Genomic DNA, 13,015 nt, shown 5'->3' with positions numbered 1-13,015 from the left:
TGGATTGTTTGCCTTTCCTATTGAGTTGTATGAGTTCTCTATATATTTTGGATATTAACCTCTTCTCAGATATATGGTTTGTAAATACTTTTTTCCATTCCATGGGTTGTCTTTCATTTTACTGGCTTTTTTCTTTGGTTAATATAGGCATGCACATAAATTCCTAAGTACCAATTTAGTTCATCACATAAGTTTTAGTATGCTATGTTTTTGCTTTCATTCACCTCAAAATATGTTCTAATTTTCCTTGTTTCTTCTTTGACTCACTGGCTATTTAAGAGTGTGTTAATTTCCACATTTTGTGAATTTCTGAATTTCCTTCTACTATTGATTTCTATATCATTCCACTGTGATCATTCCACTTTGTATGATTTCTATACTTTTAAAATCACTGGGGCGCCTGGCTGGCTCAGTGGTTGAGTGTCTGCCTTTGGCTCAACTAGTGATCCTGGGGTCCTGCAATCGAATCCCCACATCAGGGAGTCTGCTTCTCCCTCTGCCTATGTCTCTGCCTCTTGTGTCTCTCATGAATAAATAAAATCTTTTAAAAACTTAAAATTAAAATAAATAAACCACTGAAACTTATTCCATGGCCTATTATACATTTATGGTCTAATATAGTCTGTTCTGAAGAATTTCTAAATGCAATTAAGAAAAATGTGTATTCTGCTCTGGTTAAGTATAGAGTTCTCTGAATGTCTGTTAGTTCTAGTTTGTTTTTAGTGTTGTTCAAATCTTCTACTTCCTTGCTGAACTTCTGCCTGGTTTCAATCCATTATTCAAAGTGGGATATTAAAATTTCCAACTGTTATTGTTGAATTTTCTATTTCTCCCTTCAATTCTGTCAGTTTTTGCTTCATATATTTTGAAATCGGATATTATGTGTGTATATGTCTGTAATTGTAATGTCTTCCTGGTAAACTGACCTTTCTATCCATACATAATGACTTTCTTTAACCTTTATAATAATGTTTTACCTCAAGTCAATTTCTCCAACATTGGGATAGCCACTCCAGTTCTTTTGGGCTTATTCTATCCTTTTACTTTCAAACTATTTGTGTTTAAATATAAAGTGGGTCTGTAATCATGATTATTCATTCTGCCAATCTCTGCCTTTTTATTGGAGTGTTTAGTCCATTTATACCTAATTACTGGTAAAATTTAAATCTGTCATTTGATTATGTTTTCTAAATATCTTATACCTTTTTGTTCCTATATTTCTCCATTACTGCCTTCTTTTATGTTAAATATTTTATTATAACATCTTAATCCCCCTATTGTCTCTTTCACTGTATATTTTTTAAGTTATTTTCTTAGTGGTTTATGCTATCTTATATATTTACCTATATAATTACCTTTACTGATACTTTTTATTTCTCCTATGTAGTTGAGCTGTTGTTTACATTTCTTTTTGTTACAACTAAAAAGATTCCCTTTGCTTTTTTTTTTTTTTTTTTTTTTTTTTTTGGTAAGGAAGTCTGCTAGTGACAAATTATCTGTTTTTACTGAGAGGTCTTAATTTTTCTTTGAAGGATAGTTTTGCTGTATATAGAATTCTTGATTGGTCTTTTTTTCAGCACTTTGAAGATGTCATCCTACTACCTTCTGCTTCCATGATTTCAGAAGAAAAGCTAGCTGTTAATCTTATTGAGGATCCCTTATACACCATTATTCATTTCTCTCTTGCTACTTTTTTTTTTCCTGACAGCTTGACTTAGTGTAGATCTCTGTGTTTATCCTATTTGGAATGCACTGACATTCCTGGATATGCAGGGTAATGTTTTAAATGAAATTTGGCAAGTTTTTGGACATTGTTTCTTCAAGTATTCTGTTTCTTTCTCTCTCCTCCTTCTGGAACTTCCGTTATGCAAAAAAAAAAAAAAAAATTCTAGAATTTCAATTGATTTACTTCCAAAATCAATTTTCTTTGTTCTGTCAATTTAAGTCTATTGTTGAGCCCATCTAGTCATTTTTTATTCATTTCAATCATTGTACTTTCCAACTCTAGAATTTCTGTTTTTTCCTTTTTTGTAATTTCTCTCTCTTTATTGATATTCCCTATTAGGTAAGACATCATTTTCATACTTTCCTTTAATTCTTTAGGTATGAATTCCTTTCACTCCTTGAACACATTGAAAATCACTGATTTAAAATGTTTGTCTAATAAATCCAATATGTGGACTTTCTCAGGGACACATTTCGCTTTTTTCCCTGTGTATGGACTACATTTTCCTGTTTTGTTGCATTGTGTGTTGAAAACTAGATTTAAAATAACATGGTAACTATGAAAATCATATTCTACTCTCCATAAAGGTTGTTACTGCTTGTTGTTTTTGTTAATGATAATGCTCTTTGTCTATTCCTTGGAATAATTCTATAAAGTCTGTGTATCATATATAGCTGCTTAAGTCTCTGCTCAGTTTGCTTTAGTGGTCAGCTGATGATAAAACAGAAATGTTCTTAAATGCTTGAACCAGTATGTTTCACAACTTTTGCTGAGGAGCTGTTTGTGCATGTTCACACATGCTTTCTATGCTCTGATATGCAGTTTACAACTCTGCCTTAGCCTTTTCTTCCTGTTTTTGTAGAGCTTCAGTGTCAGCCAGAGGGATATATTTGGCTTTTTCAAGTCTTTCTTGGCCACATGTATAAAACTGCACATGTACAGATTCCAAAAGATACATCAAAGCTTTTCAAATCCCATGGATATCTCCTATCCCAATTATTCTGTTAAGTTTTTTGGTCAAGCCCTTGTCAATCCTAACTGGTTTAGTCACCTCAGGCACCTGCAATGTTAAACAACTGCTGCTGATTGTTTTTTAACAAATAGCCTAAGGCTGTTCACACAGAATGAGTTCTGAGTCAGGTAAAATAAAAACAAGCTCTGAGAATGGAGGTTTTCAGTAGCTGCCAGACAGGTCCTAAAATGACAGTTTTCTGAAAATGGGTATTTTGAAAACTTCAGATTCCGTTCTGACCCTTCCACTAGCTTTTAGCTTTCAAGGCTTATGCCTAGAAAGAGGTAATGAGAGTAAGTCTAAATGCCACAAAATGCCACAGAAAGTTACTGCCACAAAATTCCAAAACCAAAGACCTCATCAAAAAAGAGAATTACAAACCAACATCCCTTATGAACATGATGCCAAAATTCTCACCAAGATGCTAGCCAATAGGATCCAACGGAATATTAAAAGGATTATTCACCATGACCAAGTGGGATTTATTGCTGGACTGCAAGAATGGTTCAACATTCACAAATCAATCAGCATCATACATCACATTAATCAAAGAAAGGATAAGAAACATATGATCCTTTCAATTGATACAGAAAAAGCCTTTGGCAAAATACAGCATCTTTACTAGATTAAAACCCTCCACAGTGTAGGGATAGAGGGAACATACCTGAACATCATAAAAGCTATCTATGAAAAGCCCACAGTGAATATCATTCTCAGTGGGAAAAATTGAGAGTTTTTCCCCCTAAGGTCAGGAACACGACAGGGATGCCCACTCTCACCACTGTTGTTCAACACAATACTAGAAGTTCTAGCCTCAGCAATCAGACAACAAAAAGAAATAAAAAGCATTTAAATTGACAAAGGAGTAGTCAAACTTTCACTCTTCACAGATGACATGATACTTTATGTGGAAAACCCAAAAGATTCCACCCCAAAATTGTTAGAACTCATACAGGAATTCAGCAAATTGGCAGGATACCAAAATCAATGCACAGAAATCATGTGAATTTCTATACACTAACAATGAGGCTTAAGAAAGAAAAGTTAAGGAATGGATCCCATTTACAATTGCACCCGAAACCATTAGATGCCTAGGAATAAACCTAACCAAAAAGGTAAAGATCTATAATCTAAAAACTACAGAATACTTATGAAGGAAATTGAGGAAGACACAAAGAAAAGGAAAACCAGGGATCCCTGGGTGGCGCAGCGGTTTGGCGCCTGCCTTTGGCCCAGGGTGCGATCCTGGAGACCCGGGATTGAGTCCCATGTCGGGCTCCCGGTGCATAGAGCCTGCTTCTCCCTCTGCCTGTGTCTCTGCCTCTCTCTCTCTCTGTGTGACTATCATAAATGAATAAAAAAAAGAAAAGGAAAACCATTCCATGCTCATGGATTGTAAGAATAAATATTGTGAAAATGTCTATGCTACCCAGAGCATTCTACACATTCAATGCAATCCCTATCAAATACCATTGATACTTTTCATAAAGCTGGAACAAATAATCCTAAAATTTGTATGGAACCACAAAAGACCCCAAATAGAGGAACGTTGAAAAAGAAAACAAAAGCTGGTGGCATCACAATGCCAGATTTCAAGCTATATTACAAAGCTGTGATCATCAAGATAGTATGGTACTGGCACAAAAAGAGACACACAGATCATTGGAACAGGATAGAGAACCTAGAAATGGACCCTCAACTCTATAGCCAACTAATTTTTGACAAAGCAGGAAAGACTATCCAATGCAAAAAGGACAGCCTCCTCAATAAATGGTGTTGGGAAAATCAGACAGCCACATGCAGAAGAAACTGGGCCATTTTTTTTACACCATACACAAAGATAAACTCAAAATGGACAAAAAACCTAAATGTGAGACAGGAATCCATCAAAATCCTAGAGGAGAGAAGCAACTTCTTGTTAGACATATCTCTAAAGGCAAGGGAAACAAAAGCAAAAATGAACTTGCGACTTCATCAAGATGAAAAGCTTTTAGAAAAGTCAACAAAACTGAAAGGCAACCTACAGAATGGGAGAAGACATTTTCAAATGACATATCAGATAAAGGGGTAGTATCCAAGATCTATAAAGCACTTATCAAACTCAACACCCAAAAAAATGAATAATTCAGTCAAGAAATGGGCAGAAGACATAAACAGACATTTCTCCAAAGACAACATACAACTGGCCAACAGACACATAAAAAATGCTCCACATCACCTGGCATCAGGGAAATACAAATCAAAACCACAATGAGATACCACTACACCAGTGAGAATGGCTAAAATTAACAAGTCAGAAAACCACAATTGGCGAGGATGAGGAGAAAGGGGAACCCTCTTACACTATTCATGGAAATGCAAGCTGGTACAGCCACTCTGGAAAACAGTGTGGAGGTTCCTTAAGAAGTTAAAAATAGAGCTACCCTACAACCCAGCAATTGCACTATTAGGTATTTATCCAAAAGACACAAATGTAGTGATCCAAAGGGGCACCTGCACCCCAATGTTCATAGCAGCAATGTCCATAATAACCAAAACTGTGGAAAGACCCAAGATACCCATCAACGGATGAATGGATAAAGAAGATGCAGTACAAATGCATAATGGAATATTACTCAACCATCAGAAAGGATGAGTACTTACCATTTACATTGACATGGGTGGAACTGAAGAGTATTACGCTGAGTGAAATAAGTCAATTAGAGAAAGACAAATATCATATGGTTTCACTCATATGTGGAGTATAAAAAAACAGCACAGAGAATCATAGGGGAAGGGAGGGAAAACAGAATGGAAAGAAATTAGAAAGGAAGACAAGGGATCCCTGGGTGGCGCAGTGGTTTGGCGCCTGCCTTTGGCCCAGGGCGCGATCCTGGAGACCCAGGATCGAATCCCACATCGGGCTCCCGGTGCATGGAGCCTGCTTCCCCCTCTGCCTGTGTCTCTGCCTCTCTCTCTCTCTCTCTCTCTCTGTGTGACTATCATAAATAAATTTTAAAAATTAAATTTAAAAAAAAAAGGGGAGACAAACCATGAGAGCCTCTTAACTCTGGGAAACAAACTAAGGGTTGCCGGAGGGGAAGTTGGTAGGGGGATGGGGTAATTGGGTGATGAGTGTTAAGGAGGGCACATGATGTGACGAGCACTGGGTGTTATACGCAACTGATAAATTATTGAATGCTACATCTGAAACTCATGATATACTATATGTTGGCTAATTGAACTTAAAAAAAAGAGTGACAAAAGTAAATGCCACAAAGTTCACTATTCTGAAAGTCAGTGTTTTTTCTTAAATAAATGCTTCTTGAATTGCTGAAACTCTTGGATTCAATTCCAAAATTCTAAAATAGTTTATTTGACAGTATTTGCCTCAGTGAAATTTTGTACTCATTATTTTGGAGAGGATTTATAGAAAGTCCTTACTCTAACATTCCAGATGTGGTTCTAAGATAAATATTTTTTTAAAAAAATATATGAATATCAAAATTTTAAAGTAAGACATGATCAGTAACAGTGTTGTGCCATGCCATACTAGAGACTGACACCAAAGGAAAAAATCAATAAAGACTGATCCTGTCTTTTTAAAAATTTGGTATTTTGCTCATGAATTTTTGCACTTTTTATTTTTTAAATTTCATTAAAATATCATTTATTTTTATTGCTCAGTTTTCTGATACTCCTTTACATTCCACACCTGAGGCAAGTGTCTGACTAGCCTCTCTCTAATCTCAACCATAAAGGTAATTTTCAGATCACATTGTCCAAACTGAGATATTAGCTCTAATTCACTTTTATATTTCATTACAATATCTTGGTCTGTTGTCAAAATGATAATCCCAAAATCCACAGAAAAATTTCAGTGTGAAGTTTAGGGGTAGAGCACAAAGTAGTTATATTAAACTAACTTAAGTCTTCTAGTAGAGGCATATTAGCTCTCAGCATAAAGCTCATTAGTAGTTGCCAGTGGATTTTTTAAAAAACAACGTGGATTTTTTAAAAAGAAATACTTGTTGGAGTCTGTAGAATGTATATGTAAAGTTTGGTATGTCTGCCATACAAATTTCCTAAGATATTAATGCAACACTAACAGAAAAGCATCAGGCTTACAAATATTAATTTCAACCGAAGTATTCTTTTACATGATTTCAGTTCTTAAATTGTCATCTCCAGAAAAGAATTGATAGAAATATAAGAATTAGGGACCAAAAAAAAATGTGTTTGGCTTAGTATGTGGCAACATTCCCAACCTAAGACAACTGTTATGGAGAAAGACTACCTGTCTTGAGAAGGTATTTTGAGTGAGTAGTTTCAAAGAGCTTAATACAAAGATAATTCTAGATGATTTGAAATTACTTCTCCTATACTGGGATCAAACAAAGATAGTATTCATATTAGGTTTTTGGATTAGTACTCTGCAGTAATTGTCTGGTGAAGTGTGGAAATTTAACTTCCCTATTAAGTGTTCATTATTTGCTTCTGCTGTTTTATTGTCATTTCTTGTAATCCACAGCTCTATACTCCATGCTTTTACCACTGCACTTCTGTAAAGCATTTAAAATCACTGTACCAATATTAGCCTGTTTCTGGACAAATTTATTTCCCTTATTATAGTCTTTATAGAAGCTAATACACCATGTTGGCTTTTCATTTCTGCTGGTGAGTCAAAGTTCCCAAAGTCAATATCCACTTGTCATTAATGCTGGCTTAGCCCTAACCACATACACCACTGACTTACCTTAAATGGCCGTATATAAACAGTGTATGTTTTGGTTACTGCCCTACTATAGGGCAGCTTCTGGGCATACGGGAGCCTCATCAGCCAAAGAGCAATTCTCCCTCCTCAAAACCTAACTAAATCCAGATGCCTTTAAGCCACAGGGTTCTCTCCAGCTCAGTTTCACCTCAGAAGTTGCTCTAGATTCTCAACATTTCCACATTCCCTAAGAAACAGTAGTATGGTTCCCATTGTCAATATCCTTAGCACAGTTCTATTTGTTCCTAGGGGACTGCAGGGAACCTAGGCAGAAAAGCAACTTTCCTACTGGCCCCTTTCTTATAACAAAAGCAATAGGAACCATCAATGAAGACAATGTCCCTCCAACTCCCAGTTCATGTAATGGTGTAGACTGGATTCCATGTCCCTAAGAGGCTCAGTTGCAACCAGTCCCAAGCCACCACACCACCCAGAGTCCCAAGAGCAACACCATCACTTGCCTGACACAGCCTCAGGTTGCTACAGAGGAATGACCTAGGGTAGACCCAAGAAACCACCACTGCATAATTACAGAGGTAGGCTGCTGTTGTGGTGAAGCGCTGGCCATTAGGATTAGCATCCCCCACAACTGCCTGCACCACCAGACTCCCTGCTGCTTCTCCCATGTGCCAGTAGAGCTTTGGTCTGAGGGCCCTACGCTACCTGTTCCCCAATGAGCAAAATGCTCCTCCCCAGATATCCATATGGCTCATTCTTCCATCTCCTTTAGGGTTCCACTCAACGTCCCCTCTCAGAAACACCTTCCCTGACCACCCTTCTTTTTTTTTTTCTTTTTTTTTTCTTTTTTTCCTGACCACACTTCTTGACACAGCAATTTCTTGCCCTATATTCCTTTTAGGATCTACTTTTCTCTGCAGCACTATCCCTACCTGATATACTGAATATTTATTTAAATTTATCCATTGTACTCTGAGTTCCTCAGGGGCACAGTTTTCCTGTTTTGTTCACTGCTCTGTAATACCTAATGCCTAGAACAGCTTCTGGCACAAATAGACTAGACTCTAGAGCATGTAGTGGAGGCTTAAAGAAAAACAAAGCTGGACACTAAGAGTAGTAGAGACAGATTTTATTCAGTACATCCTGCAAAAGAGGAAAGAGACTTCAGTACAGAATTTACCTTCAATCCATGTAGAGGTAACTGGGTGTCTTAAAAGAAGAATGGGGGAATAAGGAGGGGGAACAAGCAAGCAGTCAAGGGGGAACAAGTCAAGGAGGTGGGTAGGGTGGCTGCTCAATGTCAGGACAATTAGGCCATCTGAGCCTGCTAACTGGCACTTTCAAAGTCAGGCTCCCCCAGAGACTGGGAGACCAAGGCCCTATCCTCCCCTAATGATTACGATCGATTCAAAGGAATGGCTTTCAGATCTTTGGGAAAGACACTCCTGACCTGTAGGAGATACATCCCCATCTCAGAGGGACAGAGAAAGGATGATTTTAAGTTTTTCTAATAACCACTCGATGAAAGGGAAGTCAGGGGCCCACAATCAAGTGTTGGCTGATACAAAGGGTAAATCCTTTTGGCAGCCTTGGGCTTTTCCAGACAGGAACTCAAGGAGGGCTGGGTCATCCCAGAAACATGCCTGAGGCTGCTAGAAGCCATTTTAGACTTTGTCAAGTGTCTTAGTGTGTGTATTGGGGGTGGGGGGTGTGGTAGGGAAAAGTGTTGTTAAAGTTGCAATTCTTACAGGCTGAGGCTGAGGTCAAGAGGAGTCCTCCCAGGAGCCATACTAAGGTTTGGTCAAGGAGAGAGAGTTCACTTGGGGGAGTGGGGGATGGATGGATGGATGGATGGATGGATGGATGGGTATAAGGGTTGGTGAGAAAGGATGAAGATGATAAGATCTGAAGGCATCTGAATTCAGATAGGAAGTAGAAATCATGTCAAAGAAAAAGGGACGATTCTCCCCTCTTCTCAACAAGCCCCTTTCGAACATTCCTGCAGTGGACACAATCAGGCTAACAGGTCAAGTCAACAGTTCATGTGAGTCCCTCCTGACATGCACTTGTTTCTCACAGAATATTTTCCAGCCCTGAGTTTGCCCTCTGTTTAAAATTCATATTAGAGACAGATCCTAACGAGTTTACAAAAAGATCTCCTCATGGAGCTGATGTTATCTGTTCTTATTAACTTTTTTATTAACAAAGCCTCCTTTGGTAGTTAATTTTTTCTTCTCTCCCCCTCAGCAGCCCGCCGCTGAGATGTGGAAGGGCTTTAACCCACTTTCCTCCCTTCCCCTCCCCCTGGCTTTTCTCCACCTCCAACTTACACCCAAGTCCAAAAAAAGCCCCATTTGTGCAAAATCACAAGGCAAAGAGTTGGTTCTCCAGGTAACCACCTGATCTCAGTAGCTCCACACAGCCCTAGGTTATAGCACTTTGCTCTTTTTCAGTAGGTCAACTACACCATTGGCCAGATTTCAAATTTTGTCTTTTCAGAAGACAGGAGATGTTAAAGGAGAAAAAGCATTTTTACAAGTTAACTTAACATTCAAAAATAATTGAGAGCCAGAAGAGATTCCAAGTTTGCAGAGCATTACATTTATATGATGGGAGGCAGGGGGGTGGAGAGAGTGTCATCCTTATTTTTAAAAAATCTAAAATGCAAACACAAAATTAGGTATGACCATGTGAACTCATTGCTAGTGGCTTTCCAGGGGCTCGGAAGAAACCTGTGTGAGGGGCCCTGAAGTTTAAGATTCATTAGCTTCCCAGTAAATCTGCCTCTGCTGGGAGAAATAAAAGACTAGAGCGGTTTATAGCGCAGCATTAAAATCTCTAGAAAACCGCTAAGCTTAACAGTGTTCTATTACATCAATCCTCTAGATGCTATTCTTATCTCTCTTTCACAAACCTCCATCCCTGCCGTTCCCTCTAATTTGGCAGCCACAATTCATTATAAAAGTCCATGTGCTGGCCTGGGGTTGTGCATCCTTCCCCTATTTGGGCTCTAACAATCTAGTACTGTGTCAATTATGTAATAGCCAAAACACGGAGTTGAACAGAGTATGAAAAAGCATAGTTCTTACATAAGCCTTCATAAACCACCCATAAGAGCTGAATATTTGAAATTACATAAGGTAGACAGAAAACCCTGAGTCAAAAGCCAGGTCTATTTCCAACCTTAAAAATAATAAAAAGCTTTTTGCATTTAATTTACTAGTCTACATTAAGTTTTTAATTAGATTTTTTAAATAAGACTGGATTATCTTTTCGTGCACACAGAAGCAAAACCCTGACACTACTACTCAACTTCACTATTACCTCGGCACAAAGAAATGTACCACTTAGGACTCCTCTACATATTTTACCTGGAATTATGGGTCTCTGAGAAACAGCAAGGACTTCTGCAGGCTTAAAAAATAATCAAGGAAGACCTCTGGATACAATACAAAAGTGCACATACTATAATTCTTCGACACATCTTCCCAATACTGTTTTTCTTTCCCCCTATTTTTTAAAAGATTTTATTTATTTGAGGGAGATGGAGAGAGAGAGCAGGAGCAGAAAGAGGGAGAAGCAGAATCCCCGCTGGGCAGGGAACCTGATGTGGGGCTCAATGCCAACACCCCGAGATCATGACCTGAGAAAAGGCAGATGCTTAACTAACTGAGCCATCTAGGCATAACCTCCCCCAAATTTTAACCACTTATTTTTTTTATTTAGCTTACACCACTGAAGACACATGTTGGGCTAAAAGGTGAGAAAATTAAAAGGAACAGTGCTCCCCAGTGGGTCTCAGCCCTGGCTGCACAAGAATCAGCAAGAGAGCTTTTAACATTTCAAATGCCTCAGCATCGCCCCAAACCATGATAATATAAATTAAAAACAGATAGGAATACTAAGGTGGGGGCACAAGAGGGGGTGCCTAGACATCAGAATTTCCGACGTTTTCTATTTTTGTCTTCTTCTTACCTGAAAAGAAAATAACCAGGGATAAAAGAAGTTTTAGTGAGGAGGGATCTTTAATAACCAATAGCTCAGGGGATCCCTGGGTGGCGCAGCGGTTTGGCACCTGCCTTTGGCCCAGGGCGCGATCCTGGAGACCCGGGATCGAATCCCACGTCGGGCTCCCTGCATGGAGCCTGCTTCTCCCTCTACCTGTGTCTCTGCCTCTCTCTCTCTCTCTCTCTCTCTCTCTCTCTCTCTCTCTCTGACTATCATAAATAAATTAAAAAAAAATAACCGATAGCTCATAATTACTAAGTTTCTATCAGATATAAAAAGAAAATCATTCAGTAGTTTGAAAGCCATCAGAGAGATCTGTGGGATCTTCTGTTTTTATTTCTATCAATAAGTAGTCAAAATTTTTCCACGAAGTTTCTCAATAGCCTTTACAGAACCTCTTTTATTTTTTAATGTTCTGCAATTCTGTCTAGTGAGTTCAAAGGAAGCGCCCTCCCTATAGTGTCTTAAAGGATCCCTCAAGCTAAGACCATGCTTCTCTTCAAGTAAAGTTGGGGTTGAGAATAGTTTTGACTTATCTTCAACCCTTCTCCTCAGATGCTCTGGTAATCACTATCATAACTTCACCAATGAGCAAATATTTTTTAAAGTACTTGTATAACAGAGAGTACAGGCGCCTTTGGTGCCCTGCCAAGAGCACTTCTTTCCATGTTTGTATTTAAAATAGAATCGGTAGTAGCATCACTTCTGTGCCTGAAATTCCTTCTGTGCACAGGCTCAGATGAGAAGGAAAAAAAATGGATGTGGCAACCGCTTCACTGCTTTATCACCCTAAAGCTCAAAGGAAATAACCCATTCATACCGAATTGAGACGAAGACACAGGACAAATCACCCGAAGCTGGAGGCGGAGGGAAGGACTCGGGTCGGCTCGCCTACCCCCTCCCGAAACAGGACGCTTAACCTGGCAGCGGCGGAGGCGCCAAAGGCGCTGCCAGACCTCAGCCCGAGCAGGTGGCGTGGGCAGGAACGACTAAGCGCGGCGCGGACGGAGGAGCCAGGTAAACCCCGCGCGGCTCCGAGCCCCGCTGCAGGCGCTCCCCGGGGGGCCGCGCGAGCCCGGAGCCGCTCACCTGGTGGGAAGAGCCAAGGAAGGCGTCGCCGAAGCCGCCGCCGCTGCCCTCAAGGAGACTCCATCCCGGGCCGCGTCCGCCGCGCTTGCCTCCTCCTCCGCTTCCTCCGCCTCCTCTTCCAGCTCGAGTTTTCTACGTACCGGCAGGTCTGGGCTCCGCTGAGCGGCCACGGAGGTCCGCGGGGGGCAGGGGGCCCGACAAACTTGCCGAGAGAGGCCGGCGGAGGCGGCGCGGCCGGGGACGCCCCCGCACCTGCAGCGCGCTCGCCCGCACCGTCGCCTCGGCCCCGCCGCCCGCGCCCCCGCCCCCGCCCGCGCCCCCGCCCGCGCCCCCGCCCCCGCGCGCACCTCGCGCGGGCACCGCCCAGGCCTCCGCCCCCGCGGCGGGCGCTTCCCGGCCCCCGGGGCCCGCCGCCGACAGCACGCCCGGCCCGGCCGCCGCGGCCGCCGCGGCTCCGGCCGCCTCGCCC

The 13,015-nt window shown here is 40.6% G+C and overlaps 1 protein-coding gene across 6 annotated transcripts in view; it reads right to left on the bottom strand.

The window, feature by feature from the left end:
- The window catches only part of MTUS2 (microtubule associated scaffold protein 2), a 577,843-nt gene extending 565,056 nt beyond the window's left edge, over positions 1-12,787 (bottom strand). For 5 of the 6 annotated variants that reach the window (XM_055317370.1, XM_055317369.1, XM_055317373.1 and 2 more), the window contains exon 1: positions 12,547-12,782. The gene's annotated coding sequence lies outside the window, so the exon portion shown is untranslated. Of the gene's footprint in view, positions 1-12,546 lie in introns of all 6 variants that reach the window. The other variant, XM_055317371.1, reaches the window with a different exon arrangement.
- Between the last annotated feature and the right edge of the window lie 228 nt (positions 12,788-13,015).

Source organism: Nyctereutes procyonoides, unplaced genomic scaffold (assembly GCF_905146905.1).
Source record: "Nyctereutes procyonoides isolate TBG_1078 unplaced genomic scaffold, NYPRO_anot_genome, whole genome shotgun sequence".
Lineage (NCBI taxonomy): Eukaryota > Metazoa > Chordata > Mammalia > Carnivora > Canidae > Nyctereutes > Nyctereutes procyonoides.
Note: the sequence above shows the minus strand (reverse complement) of the source record. Positions and strands in the feature narration are given on the sequence as shown.